Source organism: Ailuropoda melanoleuca, chromosome 18, assembly GCF_002007445.2.
Source record: "Ailuropoda melanoleuca isolate Jingjing chromosome 18, ASM200744v2, whole genome shotgun sequence".
Lineage (NCBI taxonomy): Eukaryota > Metazoa > Chordata > Mammalia > Carnivora > Ursidae > Ailuropoda > Ailuropoda melanoleuca.
This window is the reverse complement of record NC_048235.1, coordinates 35,292,568-35,313,796: the sequence shown is the minus strand read 5'-3', so window position 1 is coordinate 35,313,796 and position 21,229 is coordinate 35,292,568. Positions and strand designations below refer to the sequence as shown.

Sequence of the window (21,229 nt, the reverse complement as noted above, 5' to 3'; positions counted from 1 at the left end):
ATTCTCTTCTGCCCACACCCCTGGCAACCACTAGTCTACTTTCTGTGTCTATACATTTGCATGTTTTGGCCATTTCATGAAATGGGAATTGGACAGCATGAGGCCTCTTGTGTCTGGCACCCTTCACTTAGCCATGTTGTAGCATGTAACAATACCTCATTTCTTTTTATGGCTGAACAGTATTACATTGTATGGATATACTTCATTTTGTTTATTCATTCATCTGTTGATGGACATTTGAATTGTTTCCACCTTTTGGATATTGTGGATAATGTTGCTATGAATATTGGTGCTCAGATATCTGTTTGAGTTCCTGCTTGCAATTTTTCATGTATATACCCAGATGTAGAATTGCTAAATCAGATATTAATTCTATATTTAATTCTTTGAGAAACTGCCATACTGTTCTGCACAGCAGCTACATCGTTTCACATTACCAGCAGCAATGCACAAGAGTTCTAATTTCTCCACATCCTTTTTTAAAAAATAATTTTCTTTTTTTTTTTTTTAAATAATAGCCATCCTAATGGGTGTAAATTGGTATCTTATTGTGGTTGTAACTTGAGTTGCCCTAATGGCTAATGAAGTTGAGCATCTTTTTATGAGGATATTATTGGTCATTTTTATGTCTTTGAAATGTCTATTCAGATCCTTTACCCAGTTTTAAATTGGGTTGTTGTCTTCCTATTATTGAGTTGTACACGGTCTTTATATATTCTAAATACATGTCCATTATCAGATGTATGATCTGCCAATATTTTCTCCCATTTTGTGGTTTGTCTTCTTATTTTCTTCATATAATTTGAGGTACAGAAATTTAAATTTTGATGAAGTCCAGTGATGTATTTTATCTTTTGTTGCTTGTGTTTTTGTGGAATAGCTAACCTGAGGTCATAAGGATTTACTCCAATATTTTCTTCTAAGAATTTTATGTTCTTAGTTCTTACTTGGAGGTCAGTGATCCATTTTGAGTTGATTTTTGTGTTTGGTGTGATGAAAGGGTCCAAATTCTTTCTTTTCGATGTGGATATTCAGTTGTCCCAGCACCATTTTTTCAAAGAACTTCCCCGTTGAGCTGTTTTTGGTAACCTTGTCAAAAAACTATGGACTGCAAAGGTGTGGGTTTATTTCTGAGTCTCAGTTTTATTTCTTTGATGTGTATGTCTAGCTTTGTGTCAATACCACACTGACTTGACTACCGTAGTTTTGTATTATATTTTGAAATTTGGAATATGAGTCCTCCAAGTTTGTTATTCTTTTTCAAGATTGTTTTGATTATTCTGGGTCCCTGCATGTCCTTATGAATTTTAGGATAAACATGTCAATTTCTGCAAAGAAGGCACTAGGGATTTTGATTGGCATTGTGTTGCATCTGTAGATCAATTTTGGAAATATTGCTATTAAGATAGTAAGTCTTTTGACCCATGAACATGTGATGTCTTTATATCTATTTATATCTGTAATTTCCTTCAACAGTGTTTTATAATTTTCAGATAATGCATTTTATACTACTTGTGTTCAATTGATTCCTAAGTATTTTATTCTTCTTAGTGCTATTGTAAATGCAATTGTTTTCCTTTTTTAAGATTTTATTTATTTCTTTATTTTAGAGAGAGAGCGAGAGCATGAGCAATGGGGAGGGGCAGAGGGAGAGGGAGAGAATCTCAAGCAGACCACGCTGGCACAGAGCCCTACATGGGGTTCAGTCCCACAACCCTGAGATCATGACCTGTGCTGAAACCAAGAGTTGGATGCTTAACCAACTGAGCCATTCAGGTGCACCTGAAATTGTTTTCTTCACTCCGTTTGCAGATGATTCATTGTTAAGGTATACAAATATGGTTGATTTTTGTGTATTGATCTTGTGTTCTGCAACCTTACTGAACTTGTTTTATTAGCTCTAATACCTTGTTTTATGGCCTTTTATTTCATTTTCTTGTCTAATATCTGCTCATTAATTTATGATTTTAGTAATATGGGTATTTCTTCATTTTTATGGCCAGTCTTGCCAAAAATGCTTGTCAATTTTGTTGGGTTTTTCAAGGAACCAATTTTAACTTATTTTTATCTACCACTGTTCAATCTTTTAATTAAATTATGTATACTCTAATTTTTATTATTTCCTTCCTTCAACTTGATATGGGTTAATTTTCTCTTCTCAATGTCTTAACATGAAAGGTGATTAGGTCATGTGATTTTAGATCTTTTTTTTCTTCTTTAATAAATAGAGGCATCAATATCAATAAAATTTCCTCTAAGTACTCTTTAAGGGCATGTCATATTTCTGATGAGCCGTGTTTTCATTTTCCATTAATATAAAGTATTTTATAATTTCACTTGTGATTTGTAGGGGGAGGACCCATTGGTTATTTAGGCATGTGTTGTTTTTAGTTCCACATATTTATGAATTTCCCCGATTCGTTTGTTACTGATTTTTCATTTCATTTCATTGTAGTTGAAGAGCATACTTTGTATGTCTTAACTTCCTTTAAATTTATTCATACTTATTTTATGGACTATTATATGACCTATCCTGGGAAATATTCAATGTATGGTTGAGAAAACTACGTATTCTTCTGTCACTGAGTGGACTGTTATATAAATGTTTGTTAGGTCTAGTTGGTTTATAGGGTTTTTTAAGTCTTATATTTCCTTGCTGATCCTTGCTGATAGAACAATGGATAGTTGTTCTATCTGTTATTGAAAGTGGGGTATTAAACTTCCAGTTATTATTGTTGAATTGTCTGTTTCCCCATTTAAATATGTTAGTTTAATGAATCATGTATTTTGGATTTCTACTGTTATGTGCCTTTAAGTCTGTTATATCTTAGTGGTAGATTAACCATTTTATCATTATAAAATGTCTTTGTCTTTAGTAATATATTTGTCTTAAATTCTATTTTGTGTGAAATTAGTATAACCACTCCAGCCCTCTTTTGGTTACCATTTGCATGAAATATCTTTTTACATTTTTTTCTTTCAATCTCTTAGTGTCTTTGAATCTAAACTATGTATCTTGCATGCAGCATACAGTTGGATCATGTTTGGGTTTTTTTTCCATTCTGGCAATCCCTGCTTCTTTATTTTATTTTATTTTTTTAAAGATTTTATGTATTTATTTGACAGAGAGCAATAGCAAGAGAGAGCACAAGCAGAGGGAATGGCAGGAAGAGGGAGAGGGAGAAGCAGGCTCCCTGCTGGGAGGGAGCCTGACTTAGGGCTCTATCCCAGGATCCTGGGATCATGACCTGAGCCAAAGGCAGACGCTTAACTGACTGAGCCACCCAGGCACCGCCCCCCCCATTTCTTTATGGCAGAGTTTAATTCATTCATATTTGATGCAATTACTGTAAATGCAATGTAAATGTAAATGCAATTATTGTAAATGCAATTAGTATTTACAACTGCTGTTTTGCTGGGGTTTTTTTATATGTCATATCTTTTTGTTTTTTAAATCATTAATTACTCCCTTCTTTTGTGTTAGATATTTGCTAATGTACCATTTTAAATCCCTTGCCATTTATTTTCATATACATATTTTAGTTATTTTCTTGGTAGTTGGCCGGGATATGCTGTTAACATGACAATGTATAATAATCTTGTTTGGATTAATGCCAAGTTAGTTTCTATAGTATATAAAAACTATGTTCTTATATAGTTCCATTTCCTCCCTTTAGGTTATCATCATAAACTATGTACTTACATATATGTGGCCATCAGCATAGATTTGCAATTATTTCTTTACACATTCATCTTTTAAATCAGATAGGAAAAAAGAGGTTACAAACAAAAAGCTCTGTATTTTCTTTTTTATAACTACTTATGGAAATATACCGCTGCCAGTGTTCTTTGTTTCTTCATGTGGATTTGAACTACTGCCTAGTATCCTTTTATTTCAAATTCAGAGATTCTCATCAGTATTTGATGTAGGGCTTGTCTAAAAGCAATGAACTCTAAGGATTTTTAGGCTTCAAATGTCTTAATTTATCTTTCATTTTTGAAGGATAGTTTTAGCAGATACAGAATTGTTTCTTGGCTTTTTTTCATTCAGGACTTTGAATATGTCATCCTACTGCTTACTGGCCTCCATTGTTTCTCATAAGAAATCAGCTGTCAATCCTATTGAGGAGCCCTTGTACGTGATGAGTAACTTCTTGCTGCTTTGAAGATTCTTTCCTTTTCTTTGGGTTTCAGTAGTTTGATTATGGAGTGCCTAGATGTTGATCTTTTTGAATTTATCGTATTTAGAATTTGTAAGCTTCTTGGTTGTGTAGATTAATGTTTTTCATCCAATTTGGGAAGTTTTTGGACATTATTTCTTCAAATATTCCTTCTGGCCTCTCTCTCTCTCTTCTCCCTCTGTGACTCCCATTAAGTGGATGTTGGTATATTTATATGGCATCCCAGAGGCTCTCTCAAAGTCCATTCACTTTTCTTTCTTTATTTTTCCTTCTGTCACTCAGACTGGGTAATCTCCCTTGACCTATCTTTGAGCTGACTGATTCTTTTTTCAGCATGCTCAAACTTGATCTCAAATTACAATAATTTTTTTATTTCAGTTATTATACTTTCAACTCCAGGATTCCTATTTTTTGAATAACTCTCTTTTTTTATTTTTTTAGTTTCTTAAAAATTTCATTTATTTATTTGAGAGTGAGAGAGAGCAAGAGAGACAGAGAATACAAGCTGGGGAGGTGCAGCAGAGGGAGAGGGAGAAATAGACTCCCTGCTGAGCAGGGACACCCCCCCTTGTGGGGCTCAATCCTGGGACCCCAAGATCATGACCTGAGCCAAAGGCAGTAGCTTAACTTAACTGACTGTGCCACCCAGGCGCCCCTAATAACTTCAACTCTTTATTGGTATTCTCTGTTTTGTGAGACATCATTCTCATATTCTTTCAGTTCTTTAGCTATAATTTGCCTTAGTTCTCTGAACTTACTTAAAATAACTTTTAATAGATTGAAAGTCTTTGACCGGTAAATGCAATGTCTGGGCTTCCTCAGGGACAATATCTTTTGGTAGCTTTTCATCCTGTGTATGGATAATACTTTCCTGTTTCTGTCCATGTCTCATAATTTTTTGCTGAAAATTAGATATTGCAAATATAAATGTGGTAATTATGGAAATCTAGACTTCACACACCTTATTCCCAGTGGGCTTTTTTTTGTTGCTATTGCTTGTTGTAGTTGTCAGTATTTTAGTTACTTTTATGAACTATATAATGTCTGCATCTTTGTCATTTGTAGCCACTGAATTCTCTATTGTGCTAGTTTAGTGGTCATCTAATAATTGGACAGAGATATTTTTAAATACCTGCAACCAATAAATCTCCCAGTATTTGTCAAGGTATTTTGTGTTTTTGTTGAGGCATGCCTTCAATACTCAGCTAGGCAGTTGACAACTCTGCTTTAGCCTTCACTTCCTGCTTGCACAGAACATAAAGGTCAGTTAGAGGTGAGAGCTTAAGGCCTTCTCAACATGCACACATCTGTACATGGTCCTGGAGTCCTGTGCATGGGTGTCATTTTTACATTTTCAGGACTGTTCCAGAGTTTTTTAAAGTGCCTATGGACAACTCATTCCCTAGTTTTCCCTTTAAACTTTTATTTAGTCTATCATTTGCCCTATTTTTATCCATTGCCTCAGACAGTTGTGATACTAAAACATATGCTATAGCTTACTGGGTAGAGGATTTTAGAATGAAGTAAGTTCAAATAAGGTTGAGAAAGATAAGCCATTCAAGTCGTGTCATCCAGGGAACCACCACACAAGTCAAATGATGACTCCTCTTTGGAAATAAGGCTTTGAAAGAAACGCAGTTCTGCTCTACTCCCTCTGGCGCCAGGAATATGGGGCATTCTTTTGCAAGGATACTAATTAGCTAGGGAGTTGGAGATGGGACTAATATAAGTTAAAACACCACAAATATTGCTGTTTTTACTGAGATATATTCATTTTTCTGGACTAATTTTTCTTGGATCAGTGCCAATTAGTTTTCAGAATTCTAAAAAAAAAATCATTCTGATCACTTTTGTCAGTTTATTCTTTGTTTTTATGGGGGAGCAAACTTTCTGAAGCCTTTATCATTTTTTTGTGTGTGGCTCAGTTTCATTTTTGAGAGATAGTTTTACTGGGTATAGAATTTTTGGTTGACAGTTACCTTCTAGCCTTCATTCTTTCTGATGAGAAGTCACCTGTTACTCTCACTGGTAAATCAAGTTGTGTCTGTCTCTTGCTGCTTTTAAGAGTTTCTTTTTGTTTTTAACTTTCAGCATAGTTCCTATGATATGTCTGTGTCTGGATATCTTTGTGTTTATCCTGTTGAAGTTCACTGATATCTTTGGATGTGTAATATAATAGACTAAGTAATGGCCCCCAAAGATAGCTGTACCCTAGCCCCTGGAACCCTGTGAATGTTATTTTCATATGGCAAAAGGAACTTTGCAGATGTGATTAAATTAAGGATCTTGAGATGAACAGATTATCCTGGATTATCTATGTGGAATCTAAATGTAATCATAAAGGTCTTTATGAAAGGGAGGCAGAAGGAGGAGATTCAGCTATGTAAAGGAGAGAAAAGGGCTTGTGGTGAAAACAGATGGAAGCTGATTCAGAGAGAGAAAATGTTATGTCATTGTCTTTGAAGATGGAGGAAAGGGCCACAGGGTAAGGAATACAGGGATCCTCCAGTAGCTGGAAAGACAAGGAGATGGATTATCCCCTAGAATCCCTGAAAGGAATTTAATGCCCTGATTTTAGCCCAGGGAAAATTACTTCAGACTTCTGAACTCCAGAATTGTAAGAGAATAAAAGAATGTTGTTTTAAGCCAACATTTTGTGGTAATTTGTTATAGCATTCATTGGAAAATAATACAGGCATACCTCAATTTATTGTGCTTCACTTCATTGCACTTTGCAGGTATTGCATTTTTTACAAATTTAAGTTTTATGGCAACCCTGCATCAAGCAAGTCTTTTGGCACCATTTTTCCAACAGCATTTGCTCACTTCATTTTTCTGTGTCACATTTTGGTAATCTCACAATATTTCAAACTTCAGTATTATTAGTATTATTATATTTATTATGACGATCTGTGATCAGTGATCTTTGATGTTACTATTGTAATTATTTTGGGTGCCATGGACCATGTCCATGTAACACATATAACTTAATTGGTAAGTATGGTATGTATTCTGACTGCTCCACTGACCAGCTACTCCACTCCTTGTCCTTAGGCCTTATTCCCTGAGACACAATATTGATATTAGAAAAGTTAATAACCCTACAATGGCTTCTATGTGTTCAAGTGAAAGGAAGAGTCAGTTGATGCAGGAAACTTCATTGTTTTATTTTAAGAAATTGCTACAGACACCCCAGCCTTCAGCAACCACCACTCTGATCAGTCAGCAGCCATCAGCATCAAGGCAAGCCCCCTCACCAGCAAAAACATTGTGATTCACTGTAAGCTCAGATGGTGGTTAGCATTATTTAGCAATAAAGTATTTTTTAATTAAGTTCTGTACTTTTTTTAGACATAATGCTCTTGCACACTTAGACTGTAGTATAGCATAGACATTATATATGCACTAGGAAACCAAAACATTCATTGACTTGCTTCACTGTGATATCTGCTTGATTAAAGTGGTCTGGAGGGGCGCCTGGGTAGTGCAGCCGTTAAGCGTCTGCCTTCGTCTCAGGGCGTGGTCCTNTCACTGTGATATCTGCTTGATTAAAGTGGTCTGGAGGGGCGCCTGGGTAGTGCAGCCGTTAAGCGTCTGCCTCCGTCTCAGGGCGTGGTCCCGGTATTCCGGGATCGAGTCCCACATCAGGCTCCTCCGCTGGGAGCCTGCTTCTTCCTCTCCCACTCCCCTGCTGTGTTCCCTCTCTCGCTGGCTGTCTCTCTGTCACATAAATAAATAAAATATTAAAAAAAAATAAAGTGGTCTGGAACCAAACCTACAATACCTCTGAGGTGTGCCCATATATGTAGATTAATATTTTTCATCAAATTTTGAAAGACTTAATTCATTATTTATTTGAGTATTTTTTCTCCTCCTTCATCTCTCTTCCCTCTACTTGGTCCTGTCTTTACATATATATGGTACACCTAATGAGGATCCACATATTTCTGGAATTATTTATTTTTCTTCCTTCTTCTCTCTCTCTCTCTCTCCCTCTGTCTCTGTCCGTCTGTCTTTCTCTTTTGTTCTTGCTCTTTTGGATTGCAGTATCTGTCAGTCTGTCCTATATTTGATTTTTTTTCTTCTGGCAGTTCTGATCTAATGCTGGGCCCTATATTAGTTTCCAATTGCTACTGTAACAAATTACCACACATGAAGTGGCTTAGTGATAAGTTAACATTATTTTATCATTCAGAAGTCTAAAATGGGCCTACCTGGCAGGGGTCTTTATGGAAGTTCTAAGGAAGAATCCATGGCCTTGCTTACTCAGGTTGTAGAGGCTGTCGGTGCTCCTTGGCTCATGGCCCCCTTCTGTCTTTAAAGCCAGCGATGTCTGGACAGGCCTTTCTCTCATCTCATTGCTCAGACTCTGCTTCCATCGTCAGGTTACCTTCTCCGACTCTGGATCTCCTGCCTCCCTGTTCCACATTGAAAGAAATCCTGTGATTACATTAAGCCACCTGGTTAATCTGGGAAAATCTCTCCAGGTGAGCTGATTAGCACCTTTCCATTTGCAACCTTGAATCCCCCGCACCGTACATAGCATGACATACTCACAAGTTCTGGAGATTAGGACATGGACATCTTCGGGGGAGGGTGTATTTTGTGCCTATCCTAAGCCCCTTGACTTATTTCCTAGGCCTGTCAAGACAAATTACCCTAAATTGGGTAGCTTCAAACAAGAGAAAATTATTCTGTCCCAGTTCTGAGACCAAAGTCTGAAATCAAGGTGTTGTCAGCAGGGCAACACCTTCTGAAGGCTCTCAGGAGAATCCTTCCTTGCGTCTTTCCGCTCTAGAGGCTGCTGGTGGCCCTTGCCTGTGCTGACATCACTGCATCTTGCCTCTGTCTTCACATGGCCCTCTTTCCTGTGTCTCTCCTCTGTGTTCTCTTCCTCTTTTAAGGACATCAGTTTGGACTTAGAACTCATCCAAAATTCTGGACGATTTTATCTTGAGATTCCTAACTAATTACATCTGCAAGGATGTCATTTCCATTTAAGGTCACTGTAGTAGGCAGCTTGGGTGGCCAAAACAAAATACTACAGACTGGGCTGGCTTAATCAGGAGGAATTTATTTTCTCACAGTTCTGGAGGCTAGAATTCCAAGATCAAGGTACCAGCCAACTCAGTTTATGGAGAGAAGTCTGTTCCTGGGTTATAGATGGCCACCTTCCCCCAGTGTCCCCATATGGCAGAGAGCAAGCTCTGGTCTCTCTTCCTCTTCTTATAAGGACACTAATCCTATCAGATCAGGGTCCTTATTTGGCCTTAATTACTTTTGTAAAGGCTCCATCTCCACATACAGTCACACTGGGAATTAGGGCTTCAACATGTAAATTTGGGAAGGACACAGTGCAGCCCATGGCAGTCACATTTTGAGGTTCCGCATAGACATGAGTTTGGGGGACACGATTCAATCCATTAACCCTTCTAGTGAATAACTAACTTCAATTAGTATACTTTTCAAGTATAGAATTTCCATTGGGTTCTTCTTTATAATTTCTGTTTATTATTGTCTCTTTGAAAAGATATTGTCATCCTGCCTTTATTTCTTTTTTTTTTTTAAGATTTTATTTATTTATTCGACAGAGATAGAGACAGCCAGCGAGAGAGGGAACACACGCAGGGGGAGTGGGAAAGGAAGAAGCAGGCTCACAGCAGAGGAGCCTGATGTGGGACTCGATCCCATAACGCCGGGATCACGCCCTGAGCCGAAGGCAGACGCTTAACCACCGTGCCACCCAGGCGCCCCCCTGCCTTTATTTCTTAAATCATGGTTTTTAAAATTCTTTGAACACATTTGTAATAGCTGATCTCAAGAATTTGTCTGCTAAGTGTGACATCTGGACCCTTGCACAGGCCATTTCTGTTGTCTGCTCTTTTTTTTTTTAACCTCTGTGTATGGTTCATGTTTTCCTCTTTCTTTAAATATCATAATTTTGCTGTTCTTGTTGAAAACTAGACTTCTAGATAATATATTGTAGCAATTCTGGATACCAGGGCTTGTTGTCATTGCTTGTTTGATTAGTGAATTAGTAATTGAGCTTGACTATTTCATTGAAATCAATTCCCCTGGCAGCATTAAGGCTCTGATATTGCTCATCAGAATGCATCTTGGGGTAGCACGTGGTCACCTGGGGATGACGGTGGTTTTAATAGAGCTCTTTGTACTGTCTCCTTTCCTGATCTCTCTGTTCATCTCTCTGCCTCTGTTGGTATCACGCCCAGCTCTTGGTGTGCACTACTGGCTGCTGCTGACTCTATTATTCTTGGCAATACCCTCAGGCATATAGTGTTCTAAGGTATTATTTAATTAAATGTGGGCCCCATTGCAGGACTAGTTTTTGAGGCCAATCTTTGAGGTCCTTTCTGACCCAAAGAGAGCACTCACTAGCTGTTTTCCTGTCTCACTGTAGTAAATTCTGGCGTACAGTTTACTTTTTGCTCTCATGGAGCTACCAACCTCAACCTAATTGTTTGCCACCAAAATCACCATTGTTTTCAAGAGCACCTTTGGCCTTGAACTTTTCCACGCTGTTCCAAATAAAGCCGACTCCCTTGGGAAGAGCTTCAGCACCTGCTGTTCTAATGCCCTGCCTCTCCCTCTGGGCAGACTGTCTGAGCCACTGCTCCAGAGCTGGAGAGTTCTCTCAAAGTGACACATCTGCTTTTTGAGCAGGGCAGTAGGCAGTGGTGGAAGCCTCTGGTCTTCTTGGTTTGATTCTCTCACTGTAGAAACTCAGCCTTAGATGTGAGCTGGGATGAAGGTAACCTGAAATCCCTGTTGTCCATAGGGTTGCCACTGAATGCTTACGTCTGAAGATTGTGAATTAAATGGGCTTCGAGACCCTATTTTGGATTCAGAAGCTATACACTGACTATTTTTGTGTTCTATAACCTATGAATCTTTCTTGAGGCAAGGGGTGAGACTGAATAGGATAAAAATCCCACTAAGAAAAGGAGTGAAGAAAGAATAAATAATACATTAAAAGTATCATATCACTACATGTATCTTTATAATATATGAAAATTTAGCGTGGTTTCACACAGTAGATGTATTCCTATAAACACAGTATGCAAATCAAACTTCTGCAAGCTCAGTATACCCACTCATATGCATTCACTTCTGTTGGTCATTTTGCAAAACAAAAATGTTTTATAAAAATTAATAATCACCCCTCTAGCAAGCTTTTAAGTACGATTTTACTATTTTTATTTTATTTTACTTTATTTTATTTTACTTTATTTTATTTATTTTTCGAGAGCAAGAAAAAGAGAGTGCACAAGCAGAGTGGAGAGGGGCAGAGGAAGAGGGAGAAGGAGAATCTTAAGCAGGCTCCACACTGGGTGGAGCTTGATCTCAGGACCCTGAGACAAAATCAAGAGTTGGACATTTAACCAAATGAGCCACCCAGGTGCCCTTACTATATTTTAAAGCAGGAAGTTGCTATAGTATAAAGAGGGAAAGATTTTTGCATAAATAGAAGGCTCTGCCATCATTTGTAGATATGACAAATTTTACCCACCTCTGTAACATGCATTTAGTAGTATCTAGGGAATAAATTAGTAAGACTTTTAGCCTATAATCAAATGTTTGAGCTTCCCTATAGTGATCACAATTCTCAGAAACTTTGATTCTTCTCATAATAGGATCGTTTCTTCTTCCTGCCTGGCACTGACCCTCGGTCCATACTCCTGCCACGCCTATCCCCTGTGTCCTGGAGAACTCTTTATCAAACAATCTGGTACCCAGCTGCTGAAATAGTGGGCGGTGTCAGTGCTTCCTGACTACAGCTTGCCAGACGATGGCAGCAGAGTACCATGAAATGCTCACAGGTCTGGCGGCCAGGGAGTGGGCTTGTGTAGGAATTTGAATCTGGAGAGAGCTTTAGTCAAAATGTGCTGAAGAGGACATCACTGTAGAAGGCGGCTCTTTGACCTTATAGATTTAAAATCCATAATAACATCTGGAAATTCTCCCATCGAATTAACTTTCAAAAAGGACTTAAGAACCTAGCAATAGATAGCAAAATAGAAAAATTTTCTGACTTTGGATTAGTAGAAATTTCAGGTTGAATATTTCATGTTTCAGAGCCCGATGCAAAGTATCTGTGGTCCACTCTTTTCTAATAACCATTTCTTTCTTGAGCTAATTGAGTTTGCTCAGTCCCACCAATTTCTTCCTCCTACTATGCTAATTGAGAGTTCAGCAGACTAATGAAAACCTTGCCGCTGATTCACTGTGGTTAAGGGAAGACATGCGACTTTTNAGGACATCACTGTAGAAGGCGGCTCTTTGACCTTATAGATTTAAAATCCATAATAACATCTGGAAATTCTCCCATCGAATTAACTTTCAAAAAGGACTTAAGAACCTAGCAATAGATAGCAAAATAGAAAAATTTTCTGACTTTGGATTAGTAGAAATTTCAGGTTGAATATTTCATGTTTCAGAGCCCGATGCAAAGTATCTGTGGTCCACTCTTTTCTAATAACCATTTCTTTCTTGAGCTAATTGAGTTTGCTCAGTCCCACCAATTTCTTCCTCCTACTATGCTAATTGAGAGTTCAGCAGACTAATGAAAACCTTGCCGCTGATTCACTGTGGTTAAGGGAAGACATGCGGGGTCTCAGTGTTGTTGTTATTTCCAAACTGGACCGTTCTTGTCATCTCAATAGCCCTTTTCAATTCTGATGTTCAGTGACTTATAATCCCTCTTGCCTTTGATTACTTTCACTTTTCTAAGCTGAAACCACACCAGAGGTTCTCCACTTAAATTCATGGTCTTGACATTTTCGAGAGGCAGCCTAGTGTGGTAGTGAAGAGCATGGATCCTGCATTGGTCACCTCTTAGCTGTGTGGCTTTAAGCAAATTATTCAAACTCTCATTGTGCTTCAGATTACCGTAAAATGCTGATAATAGTATCACATATCTCAGAAGATTAAATGAGAATATTAGCACATAAAGGGTTACAAATTGAGCATATTAATATAAAAAGCGTTAAGACCAGTACCTGGAAAATAGTAAGTATATGTATGTTAATTATCATATAACCCGTGGGAACATAAACTCAAATAGAATCTCATTATTTCTTTTCTCATCAATGAAATGCAGATGAAATAAGAATTGGCAGAGAAGTCCTAGTGGATTATACTTATTTTAACCCACTCCCTGATGTTTTGGGGTTCAGAGCAGGAAGACTAGCAGGGTAGCCCTTCAGATCAGGAGTAGTTGTCTTTCTGTTTTTCTGCTTATTATAGCTAGATAAATTATTGGGCAGGGACTTCTCCAGCCCTGTCTATACAGTTCACTGCTGCTATTTCACCACTGAAACCTCTCATGCCTCAGGTTGTAGAGTAGTGGTCCTCAACCAAGGCAAGGAGGAGCTTACAGGAATATCTGTATGCACTGGAGTGGCATACAGATGGGCAATAGGAAAATGGCCCTAGGGAAAGTAGGGTCCAGATTTCCCTAATCTCCACCCCCGAGCACTGTTTTAGCGTCCCCATTAAAGTGTTAATTTTTTCCCTGGAGTCATACCTAAAAGAGAGAGGAATTTCGAAAAGGAAATCGGAAAGAGAATGTGAAAGGAGTCAAGGACAGGAGGCAATGATATGAATGATTTGGGTCCACGGTCCAAATCTGAATTTACCCCATTTCACAGTTCTCCTTAGGTTTGTCCATGGGTCACTTTTTTCATTAATATCCAAGACTAATTGACCCCTTTAAGACAGGTGTCATCCCAGCCACTGTTTCCCAAAGAGGAGAATTCCAAACCAAGAAAGTTGAGATAGAAATTCCCTAATGAATCTACCAGCTGGTCTCCCTGGCTTGGCTTCCCTGAGCAGCTCTGAAGTCCAGTCAGAGCTCTCCTCCTGTACCAGTGGTCCTAGGTAGGAGAGAGAATTGAAAGGGTTCTTAGATGACTCTTCTTCTCTAAAGCAGGGTCAGGGACCACATGTCCACTGAATTACAATAAAAAGAAAAGCAACTTGATAACTACAAAGACCATACACAAATATCTTATATTCCTATATTCATGACAGTTGTTATTCCAATCCTATAGTTGACAGGCAAGGCTCCATTTTCTCCAGTCCTTGGTGTCCATCTCCACCTCATCTCTCGCCCTCTGTGTGTCTCATCCCAGTGATTCTATTAACTTCTGAGCTGGTTTCCCTTTATCTAGCCTCTTTTTATGCCAAACCATTCCCTCATTCATGGCTACAATAATTTTCTTGAAAAAAAAAAACTTCTGATCATGAATGGATATATAAATTAAAAAATAAGCAGATGGATGAATGCTGTCCTTCCTTTTGCAAGACTAAGGCACTGGCTTGACCTGTTGTCCTGCTTCTTCTTCATCTCCTAGAGTAGTGGTTCTTATCCAGAATACATGATATCACTTTTTAAGGGTGTCACAAGTTTCTTGAAGGAGATAGGGTTAGAATTACTACTATCCATATGGAAATCATATATGAGGCATGTCTTCATATGCAGTCCCGTCACATATGCCAAAGAGGAAAATGCTTGCCTGTAGCTTCCAAGGTTATCACTTCTTGAAGAAGAGAGACACATAATCAAAATATTGGCCTTTTTATAGGGACTTTTTTCTTTCAGTTATTCACAGATGTTAGATGCCATGTCCTTTTTGATGTCTAATGCTTTATCCAGAAACCTTTGAAATATCTATAAGGAGGTCATAGGAAGCCATGACAAGATGTTAACAGTGTAGCTAGAGAGTAAGGCAAAAGTCCATTCTGTTCTCTTCTCGCCTAAAATATGAAAAAAATACTTGCACGCTATAGATAGATAGCTATAGATAAATAAAAATACAACTAAATAAAATGATTAAACCACCTTAGAACGTAATCAGAGAAACTTCAGTTGCTTATTAACTGCCTTGAGAGAGAGAACTCTGGCTTCTGATTTTGATGGTATTCTTTGCTTTTTCCTCAGTTGTTTGAAGCAGCATAGAAACCGGGGGCAAAGGCAACAATAGATGTTGCATGTTCTCAACAGCCCTGTCTGCAACTTGCTGGAGAGAACACTTTTAGACAGTTTACAAAGATCATTAGGATTACAGAATTAGAGTTGGAAGGGACCAAGAGAGGTCACGGGTCCAGTTCACCTTTAACCTTCAGGCAGTCCTCCCACGGCCAGAGGTACCCCAGCCCTCATGCAGGCTGCTCTTTCTGACCTGCACACGCACATACTTCCATAACTATGAAAGCTTCCAAGATGATACGGATCTTTAATGTGTTTTCAGAAGAGATTTTCTTAAGAATGACACAAGGGAAGATTCAAAGCTTTAACAAAACTTCTGAGCGGTTCATACCTAGCATTTGCCTCACCTACTTATCCCCTCCCACCTGTTTCTTAATGCCTGGCAAATGTTGGCTGCCGAGTTAGGCTTTGAGAAAGCAGAGACTTCCCGAAAGTTTCATTGTTCCTAAGCTAGTTTGGGCATGTTGCCTCTTGCATTCCATAGCTCAGCTTCTATCACATGTACTCAGCGGCTAGCTTTTAAAGTCTGACAGTTGACACACCAGTCCTCACTCAGAATTTTCTTCAGATGTTCTGTCCCTGAGCCATTTCCCCCAGGGCAACAGGTAACCAAGAAATAAGGAAACACCAGTCAACCTGAAAACCCCCATCAAGCCTCCATACGTAAGTGAAGGCACCTGAGGATTACAGGTAGGGAGCAGTCTTATTCCAAACCTGGCTCTTAGAACACCTGTGTGATGCAGTTACTGCTGATTTAAGTTGACAAATCACACATCCAAAGGAGGTCTCACTCCTTCCAGAAGTGTGTTTTCACTCAATTGATGTTTTCCATGGATTAGAATGGGTCAGAAAGCATTACATCAAAAGAAGAGGGAAACCAAGATGTATGTGTGGCTCTTTCTAACAGCCACTGTCTAAAACCTGGTGATATGTGGATTTAAAGGTTTGTTCCACATGAACAAAGAGTAGTCTTAGTACACAGATGATTCTTAAATTGACACAGGAAGAAAAGGCCATGTTTCTTTTCTCCACTTGGGTGGGCAAGGAAGAACAACAGTGATGGCTCCTCTTTGACTTTGTCCATCTCCTTGATAACTTCTTCTCAGACAGTTCTGCATCTCTGATCACCCAGGAATCTCGTTCAGGCAGGCCAATAACGCAGGGTCCTTGAGGAGTGAAAGAGAAGCGTTTAACTTCCAAGTATCCTTTGGAATGATAATTTCTTATCACAATACTAAGTGCCAGTTCTTATCGACCAATAGTGATGCCCTAGCCCAGTGTGTTGAAAGGATTCCTAGGTTGAATCAAGGTTCTGAAATAAGAATGGCATGATTGAATACCAACATATGGGCGTAGGAAGTAACGGCTCATGCGTCAGCTCTTTTTCCATCTCAGAGCAGCTTCATATTGCTATTTAATTTTTAAATTTCAAACATTCTTGTATTTATCTTCACAGTCACCCTTTGAAGTCCCAGTATTATCCCCATTTGGCAGATGAGAAAATTATTAGCCTTTGTGTTATTTCAGGTTTGGAAATTCACAAATGTTTTGAGACCTTGCCCATGCAAGCTCATGATTCTTCAAAAGTTAAAATTAATAATAAAGGAATCCTTTGAAGGAAATAAATAAAGTAAAAGGCAGTATCCACTGAGAATAAATTGCAGCCTGAGTAGTATCTGCAGAAGGGGAGAAGGGGACTTGTATAATGATCCTTTCTTGGAGTCCAAAATGTGGCTGCAGACCCTGCCTATGGCAGGAAAGTTCACCGGATACTACACTTAAGTGAGACAGAGGGGTGACGCCTTAGGAAGGTGCAGCAGCAACTCGGTAGGTGCTTATTGAAGCATCCCATGTAGTATTGAAATCCTTACAACCATTTTCTACCCACTAACTCTGCAGAAGGAAATGAAAGAGATTTCTGTAATCCATCCTTTTAGAGTTAGTCTGTGGCTAAGGATCTCTACCCTCTCCCTAGCCAGGGGCCTAGAAATGTCTTAGTCAGTAGGGATGGTTCAAGAATACCTCCCAGAAAGATATGCCTACTCACTAAGATTGCTGTGTTCTTGCAGGGACAACAGTGATGGTAAAGAAAAACAGTATGAAGGAATTCTCTGATTCTACAGTGCATGACTGTATGATGGGACAGATAAGACCAATGAGCAATATGAGCTTCGCCACCAGGTAAGAACCTCAGAGAACCCTGGTTCCCTGTGGGTTTCTGAGGATCACTGGGCAATTAAAAATGTGACATAAACAAGAATGTTAGCTTTCCAGCCTTTATAGTGATCAGTGGAATTTATCCTCACCAACATGAATTCATCTCCGCTTCTCCCAATGTCAGTAAGCTAAACAAACAGACCTCCTTGCAACACGGATCAAAATACTTTATACCGGTGATAAGCAAAGGTCATATACCCAGTTTTCTCTCAGATCAGCTTTCAGGCACTCTACACATGTGGATTGAGGTGAAATTTCAGTTATTCCCAATTTCTATTATTAATCCATCCCCTATTTCCAACAAACTGATGATTAGTTTGCTTTTGTTTTTCAATCTGCAGAACAGGGTCAACAAATGCCTCCTCCTTCTCTTTTCCCTGCAGTACATTAAATTCGTGATTAACCAGAATGTGAAGTTAGAGGTGAAGGGTGATCTTAAATAGAGTTGATTTTAAATGGAGGGTCAACCTAAAAGTTCCGTCATTCAGAGTTTATTGTGCATAGCTTTCTAATATGTTACCAGCATTTTAGTTTAGTGCCTATACTGTACTGGGAAAATTTTTAATGGCTGTGATTATCTACAGGTAAATACTGTATTACCAGCAGAGCGTGGTCATTGTGCACTGACATTACATAATGAGGGTGTGGGCTAAGCTTAGCGTTAAGTTCAAATGCTGACTCCAAACTGTGTGATCTTGGGCAAGTTGCTTTACTTCTAGGTGTCTCAGTTTTGCTATATGAAATGAGTATAATAGTCGTGAATACTTTGGAGGTTTTTTGTAATGACTGAATAAGATTAGGTATTTAAAGTGCTTTGTTTGATTCTTGGTCAACAGTAAGTCCTCATTAGATGTTCCTTATTACAATTAGTAGTAAGCGCAGAGCCTTCAAGGAGGTAGATTTTGAAATAAATCCTTGATCTTGTTTTTTTTTTAATAACTCACCTCTTTTAATATGTGAAGAATCATGCTTCTGTTTAATTGGGGGTTCTTTAGAGATGGGCCTGGTTAACAGAGGTTTTATTGTACCACTCCTATGGGTGAGGCTGGCATCAATTCTGAGCCACCAAAGGTGCTAACTCTTCATGTATGCACTTTGCAAGAGGAATATAAAAGTCCTAGGAATTATACCTTCTGCCCTTCTTTGCCTTCTATTCCAATATTTTATCAAACCGAAACAATCTGTGGGAAAGGATTAAGAACTGTGTGGAGGAAAGTGCTATAGTATTGCAGGAATTCACATTTTGTCTTACTCTTAATGACAACAGAACAGCTACTCACTATAATTGGGATTTTTTGGCACTTTTTTTTTCCTTTTAAAATAAATAGGTATTTATTGAGTATCTCTATGTGCTAAGTAGGCACTGTGCTTGATGCATTTGTAGATATAGAAATGATGTTTCAACCCCCATGCAATCTAGTTGGGTAAAAAGAATTCCTATAAAGTAAATCAGAAGCCAAATAAAGCAGCACTCCTTCCTGTGCTACATCGATGATTCTGGCAGGAGGTCAGAGGAAGGAGAGGTCAATGAGGGATGGATAGATTGTTTCAGAAAGTTTCCTGTGGCAGGTAGGATTAAAGGTAGGAGAGAGTGGGCATCTCATCTCCTTTGAAGGCTATGACACGGGCAAGGCATGGGGGAAACCTGGAGGCTTCCATGTACCAGCTAGTCTGACTAGAGGTGAGAATGTGCGCTCGAGTGTTGTGAGACATGACATGTCAGATTTCTCAAGAATACATTCTTGGCTCTTGGTATCGTGCATGTGTGTATTTGTGTATACGATGTTTATGTTAATGCACAATTGTTACAAAAGCATAATTCACATTTAAATATTGTTTTTGAGAATATAAAGACCACATGTAGGATAACACATGAAGCGCTCCAACCATGCTTATGCTTTCATTTATTCTTTCCCACATCTTCTCTGGGATAATAGAGGATCAGCAAGTGATGGATACCAAAAGCCACAGAAAATATTTAAATGTAAATGTAGCCATTCAGTTTCACGGACTTTTCCCCGCTATTCTTTAGCAGAGCTATAACAATGAAATAACGTATTGGCATGTTTCCTATTGTCTTTAATCCCCCCACTACGATAAATAAAGAAATGGTCCAGAGCAGGTGTGTAAAAGGAGGATTGATCTGGACGGCATGGTCCATCCACCGACTGGGCCCGTCAGCCCTGTGTCTGGCTAGGGGATTCCTGAATATGCATTAAAAGACCATAAGTAAGGTCAGAGATCATGAAAATTAGCCATTCAGATCGTCTTTAAAGATGATGCTGAAGTTATCTGTACCTCTTAATTGAGAAGCAAGATATGTTCACTTGAGCTACAGATTTTTAAAAAACCAATTAGAGTCATACTACTAGTTAGACAGTGTTATACACTTGTATATATATAAGTGCCATTTGTGGGTACATTTCTGTGATATTTCATCAATGGAGTTGGTTAGCTCAGTCGATTTAGATACAGTGTTAATGGGATCAATGACATCCTCCTCCCACTTAGTGCTGTAGAATAGGGTGTGTTTTTGTTTTGTTTTATTTTTGGTTTTTGTTTGTTTTGTTTTTGCTTTTTGTTTTTTGCAGGGCAAAGATAACTCCAGTTAGCAAATTGACAAACCTATGTCCTGAGTAACAACGAGTGGTAAAATAAACCCGATGGCTTAATAGAGACAAATAGGTACTATCGGGAAAAAATGTAAAATGTGTGGTGTGTGCTATTCGTGATCCATTTTTGATGTGTTAATAGTATTACATTCACATACCCAAAACAGCATAATATTATTTATAGTTTTGCTGACAAGAGCTTGGTGCTTTTAAAGATGTAATCTTCAGGCCACCAGTGGGTTTTCCAGTAAGTTCAGAAACTACTATCTTCTATTCTTAGTACTTGAAGCAATACAGACAGCCCTAACTTATACAAAAGTTATAGTCCAATATTTCTTTGCATCCCTGGGGGTCTTTCTCTTCACATAAAATAAGCAATGTTATAAATAGCAGTTAGGTTCTCAGACTAACTCACAAAAGTCTATTTAATAGATGGTAGTTAAATGTGTATTTGTCAAATGAATAAACAAACACTAGCTCTATTCACTTGAGTTCTGGGTCCTTAAGTCAAGAGATCATGTAATATGAGAGAGTAAAGATTAATATTTCCTCTTCCTTTCCATGGTGATCCAGTTAGACTAATGCAAAACTTTATGATAAATAAAAATGCATTTCTTTTTTTTTGGTCATGAAATATTTATTTCTAAGAACAAAACAGAATTTAAAGAAATTATAAATTGCAAATCATTTGCAACCCAAACCAACAGAATTTCATAATGATCATAAATATAAGTTACTAACATGATGTCTAAAGTCTTGTAGGCATTGGAAGAGATCCCAGCAGTACTTGGGGCTCATTCTTCAATTTTCTTTTTTTTTTTTAATAATAATTTTTTATTATGTTATGTTAGTCACCATACAGTTTATCCTTAGTTTTCAAAGTAATGTTCCATGATTCATTATTTGTGTATAACACCCACTGCACCATGCAATATGTGCCCTCCTTAATACCCATCACCGACCTATCCCAATCCCCTACCCCCTACCCTCTGAAGTCCTCTGTTTGTTTCCCAGAGTCCATAGTTGAAAAATGCATTTCAACTCCTCCTGGACCCCCTCTGCCCTCATTTCCAATTTCTTTATTATGGCCACCCTATTTTGGGTGACCTTGAAAGTGTTCTGCCCATTTTACCATTCTACAGTTATTTACTTCTTCAGTAAAACTGATTTTAATTAGATATTACAAAGAAAAGATTTAGATACAACTAGTT

The 21,229-nt window shown here is 38.3% G+C and overlaps 1 protein-coding gene across 1 annotated transcript in view; it reads left to right on the top strand.

The window, feature by feature from the left end:
• The window catches only part of KCNU1 (potassium calcium-activated channel subfamily U member 1), a 143,030-nt gene that overhangs the window by 57,186 nt on the left and 64,615 nt on the right, over window positions 1-21,229 (top strand). The window lies entirely within an intron of this gene.